Source organism: Zingiber officinale, chromosome 2B, assembly GCF_018446385.1.
Source record: "Zingiber officinale cultivar Zhangliang chromosome 2B, Zo_v1.1, whole genome shotgun sequence".
Classification (NCBI taxonomy): domain Eukaryota; kingdom Viridiplantae; phylum Streptophyta; class Magnoliopsida; order Zingiberales; family Zingiberaceae; genus Zingiber; species Zingiber officinale.
Window position 1 is genome coordinate 68,939,947 of NC_055989.1, and position 5,920 is coordinate 68,945,866.

The window sequence follows — 5,920 nt, forward strand, 5'->3', positions numbered from 1 at the left end:
GATCTTGTCTGAGATCTGCAAAGATGAGCACTGGCTTTGATGAATGACAATGACCTCCGATGAAGATGAACTCCGAAGATCCAAGGAAACTCCTCAACACTCCTACGCACAATGAGACGAGCCAATAAAGCGTTAATGACTTAAGACCGGGGTGGGGATCCCTGGCTAGGCCCTCCAACACTCAAGTCAGTTCCTCTTACAGATGGAAGAAGAAGAAGAATAATTGAAGTGAAACAGAGTTTAGATGCTAGAATTTACGTACCCCACCAACGGAGAGGATCCCCCTTTTTATACTACCTCAAGTGGCCTCCGTAGTCGTGAAGTGGTCCTCGATTCATTAGGGTTTGTTAGGAGATAAAGTCATTTTCTATACTTCATGCAATAATCCTTTAAGGAATCATTTATGTACCCCAAATGTACCCATTTTATCGTTTATGACTTGTATTTATAATGGGGACACACCATTATAATTGAAGAAGCTTTTAGAAGATACTTCCCGTCAAATATTCTGTTAAGCATGTATCAGCCTATCGTTCAAGCTAGCCGTATATACTATTAAGAATGCCTCCTGTTGAATATGTCTTGGTCGATCATTCAAGCCTACCGTATATACTGTTAAGGATGCTTCCTGTTGAATATATCTCTGCCGGTCGTTCAAGCTGATCGTATATACTGTTAAGAGTGCTTCCTATTGAATATATCTCGGTCAGTCATTCAAGTCAGTCGTATATACTATTGAGAATACTTTCTATTGAATATATCTCAGTCGGTCGTTCAAGCCGGTCGTATATACTGTTAAAAATACTTTTTGTTGAATATATCTCAGTCGATCATTCAAGCTAGCCATATATACTATTAAGAGTGCTTCTTATTGAATATTTCTTGGTCAGTCGTTCAAGCCGACTATATATACTGTTGAGAATACTTTCTGTTAAATATGTCTCGGCCGGTCGTTCAATCCGGCCGTATATTAAGACTACCTTCTGCCCAACCAAACATATATGAGCACGTGGGTGCTCGCTCGGCCTACGGTCGACCAGTAATATACTGAGAGTTATATATAAGGAAAAATGCCTTTATGCTCGGACGGACTTTGCTCAGCTGAGCATATATGAGCACATTGGTGGCTGCTCACCCTGCAGTCGGCCAGTTATATGCTGAGAATCTTATATAAGGATAAATACCTTTATACTCGGGTGGACTTTACCTGACCAAGCATATATGAGCACGTGGGCGCTCGCTCGGCCTGCGGTCGGTCGGTTATATGCTGAGAGTTATATATAAGGCTAAATACCTTTATGCTCGAACGGGCTTTGCCCGACCGAGCATATATGAGCACGTGGGTGCTCACTCGGCCTACAATCGACCGGTTATATGTTGAGAATCTTATATGTTGGTGCAGTAAGCATCCGACGATCGAACCTCAGTTTTGATAATGGCAAAGGGATTCAAAGTTAAGATTCCTTGTTATCTAACGTGGTTAAATAAGGTGTCAGGAAAGTCCTAACTGCGGTTAGGCAGGGAAAAATACTAGGGGGGGTAACCTTAGGTCCTAGGGGGTGGTAACCCTAGGCGAAGGAAAATCCTAAGGGGGGGGGTAACCTTAGTGTTGGAGTGTATACTGAAAGCCTAAGCTTTGTAAACATTCATTATGAATAAAGAATCACATTTGGTCTAATTATCTACATTTGTTTTGTAGTTGTTCATTTAATTTATATTGTAGATAACATAGTATGTGGTGTCACATACAGAAGATGATGTTATCAGTACCTTATAAATTATAAACAGTAGCTCACGACCAGAATGGAAAGGAACAAACCATTAGAAGGTCATAGTGTAATTAGGTATTAGTTTATCTTGACTATATAATTACACTAGTACACTCAGAGTGTATTGAGTAGGATCATTTGAGGTCGTTCCTTTTATACTGACTTTATAAAGGAACAAAGACCTCAGTTATTATGGAAGTGTGTGCTCTTAATCCTAATATAATAACAAGCACATATGTTTGATATTTATTTCTTTAATTTATCAATGGGTGAGATTTAGTTCGATGAATCAATAAACCCGATAAATTGGGAAATGGTATCACTCATAGTGTGTGTTGTTGATTATAGAAGGAAACTGTGTCCTAGTGATACTAGGTTGATAATGTCCTCAAGAGGAGCTCATAAAGATTGTCATGTTAAACCCTGCAGGTGGACTTAGTCCAACATGATAATAAGGTTGAGTGGTACTACTCTTGGACTTAGATATTAATTAAATGAGTTGTCAGTAACTCACTTAATTAGTGGACATTCGATATCTTAAACACGGAGACTAACACACTCATAATAAGAAGGAGCCCAAAATGTAATTTGGGATTGGTGCGGTAGTTCAATGATAGTTCTCTAGTGGAATGAATTATCATTGATAAAATTAAGTTGTGTGTTGGGCGAACATGGGATGCTTAATTTTATCGGAGACCAAACCAATTCCTCCTCTCGGTCCCTATCGTAGCCTCTTATTTATAGAGTACTATACCCACATATACCCACCTTCTATACCCACCTAAAGGGGCCGGCCAAGCTAGCTTGGGAACCAAGCTAGGGCCGGCCTAAGCTTGGGTTTGGCGGCCCTAGCTTGAACCCAAGCTAGTAGGGCCGGCCATAATTAAATAAAAAATAAATTTAATTTTAGATTTTATTATTATGTGGAAGATATATTTTAAAGAGAATTAAAATTAAAATATCTCTCTTGTAAAAGATTTACAAAAGATTAAAGAAAGAGATTAGATCTCTTTCCTTATTTGTAGATTGGAGAGTTTTTATTTTCTCTTTAAAATTATTCACATGTTAATAAAATTAAAATTATAGATATTTCCTTTTATTAACCATGAAGAGATTTTTAAAGAGAAATTTTATTTTTTAAAATTTCCGGAAACAAATAAGGAAAGTTTTAATTGTTGATTAAAACTTGTCCAATTTGCTTCCTCTTGATGTGGCCGGCCATTAGAGTTTATTTGGGAAATTTTATTTTATTTTCTCAAATAAATCATGTCAAGGAAATTAAGGAAATTTTATTGTAATTAAATTTCCTAATTTGCCTAGGCCAAGGAATATAAAAGAAGGGGTGAGGTGCCTTCACAAGACACAACCTCTATTGTTTCTCTCCCTCTTTTCCTCCGTGGTGTGGCCGACCATCCTCTCCCTCTCTTCCTCTTGTGGTGGCCGAACTTCATCTCCTTGGAGTTCTTGTGGTGGCCGGATACTACTTGGAGAAGAAGAAGAAGAAGGAGAGAAAGCTAGCATCTCTTGGAGCTTGGTTAGTATTTTGATTTTCTTCTTTGGTAAAGTTCTTCCTTTGTGGCCGAACCTTGCTTGGAGAAGAAGAAGGTGGTTGGTGGTTTCTCATCTTGGTAGATCGTTGCCCACACAACGTCCGAGGTTAGAAGAGGAATATGGTAGAAGATCAAGAGGTTTTTCTACAAGGTATAACTAGTAATTTCTATTTCCGCATCATGCTAGTTATTTATGGAAATAATACCAAATATAAGAGGCTTACGTTCTAGTATTTCGAATATGTTTTTTCGAAGTTGTGTTCTTTTGTTTCTTTCTTTTCCTTGTGATTTGATTGTTCTCTTTGGTTAACCTAAAGTTATTTTAGGAAATTAAATATTAGCTTTCTATTAAAGGTTTTGTCTAGTCGGTGGTGGTTGCTCCCATATCCAAGAAGGCCATGTGCCTCGCCACGTCGAAACTGGGAACCTTTATGGAAATTAATATTTAATGGAATTAATAACTTAAGGAGACTTGGGTCGAACGTGTTAAGTTCCGCAGAGGTCCAAGTCAAAACCTAAAAGAACAAATAGATTAAGTTTTGGATCAAGCGTGTTAAGTTCCGCAGAGATCCAAAATTTAATTTAAAAGAACACATGGTAGCTAGGAAAGGTTCGATCTTTGTACAAAATTTTGTACAATGGAACCTATAGGCTTTCCGAGTAGCAACCAACAATTGGTATCGAGCTAGGGTTTTGCCTCGTGTATTTGGTATTTAGTTTAATTATGCACATGTCATACATAATTTAGGCAGTTAATAGTAGGATGTGCTAACTCTATGGATCGCAGGATCCAACTATTATGGCTTTTAGTTAATTATGTGTGATTGGACCCTTGGACATGTCAAGGGCAATTTATATGTGTGTGCATGATTGTATTAAAATACAGCAGGAGCTGTATTTAGTTTTATTAGGATTTTATTTTTGATCTAGATACATGTACATTCCTTTTATGGAATATATGATCAAAATGTAAAATTCTATTTATGTCGCGGATCGAATCTTGCAAAGCGTGGAACCTTCTAAGGACCAGAGGCGCAGAGGAACTCGGAGCAAGATGGATGCGACAGTTAGACCCGGTGGCGGTGGCCAAATATGGCAGCAGCTTTGGATGACAACACACGGAGGACAATTAAAGATAAAAGCCATAATAGTTGAAAATTAGATTTTCTATTTATTGCTTTTATATTGTGCTGTGTGTGCATGTTAGTTTACAAGTTTAGTAGGCTAGCATAGTTAAAATTCCTCATTTATAAATAACTAAGTGGGAGAGGGATTTTTAAGTAAATCCCATGGTCTCCATTACTGGTTTGTAAGTGATGCAAACAAGCTTGCGCGTTGGCTCTGAGTGCCTTCCTCCATAACGGATGAGCTTGTTTGCGGATCACTAGAACAGACTTCCATTTTTGGATGACTATAGGAAGTTAATTAAGAGCGTGTGATCTTCCCAACGGAAGGGGCATAATCTTATTAATGGACTTAGTGTCAAGTAATGGTGTACACTTAGACACATCTAATAGTATCCTCCCTAACGGAGTCACTGCTATTATTTGTGTGACCAAATAATACCAACTATTAATTTTATTTATCAAAAGTTAGGTTGACAAGATAATAAAATTAATGGGTTAAAACCCTCCTTTACAAATGTTGAATTTGTATCGTCCACACTAACGTGGCATACAAAATTCACGGTGTTTTAAGGTGTTGGTTAATTTAAAATAGTATTGTTTGAGGAATCAATATTATTCTAAATTTAGAGTTCGACCAAAAGTTATTTGTGATTCTTAGGATGACTTTCAACCCATCCATCATACTTCAACAAAATAGACTTCTGGACCAAATTACATAGATTGGAAAAGAAACACGGATATTGTTCTTAACTGCTATAAATTTGTATCGACCGAGCATTGCCCTGATGCACCCATGGTGAATCTACCCAAGAGGAGATTGAATATCATAGGAAATGGGTAAAAGCGATGAGATGGCGCGGTGTTACATTTTGGCTTCAATGTCAAATGTATTGCAACATCAGATAAAGATTTACCAACGACTTATGATATTATGAACAATCTCAAGGAACTCTTTGGTCATCGGATAGGGCTTCTAGACAAGAAGCTATGAGAAAGATAATGACACCACCATGCAAGAGGGTACTCTGTAAGGATCATATCCTAAACATGATGGCTTATCCGAACGAAATACTGATCCTTGGAGGAGAAATTGATGGGAAACCCAGATCGATATGATCCTCCAAACCCTACCTAGAAGTTTTGAGCAGTCACTTGAACTATAATATGAATAAAAGGATTTATTCATTAGGGAAACTACTGACAGAACGAAGGGTTATTTCTCACAATGCTCAAATTCACTATGTTGAAAATGGTTCTACTTCTAAACCGAAAGGTAAGAAGAAGAAGAAACAAACCGGTTTCAAGAAAGAAAGTGAATAAATCTCGAGTACGGATTTAAAGTTGGAATGAAGAAGCCAAGGGCAAGTGCTTCATCTGCAAGGAGCAGGACAGGCGGACGTCCTCGTAAGAACCAAAACAAAGGTATATCTCATACTCTAGTTGTTGAAACATGTTTAGCGGTGTTATCTACCAA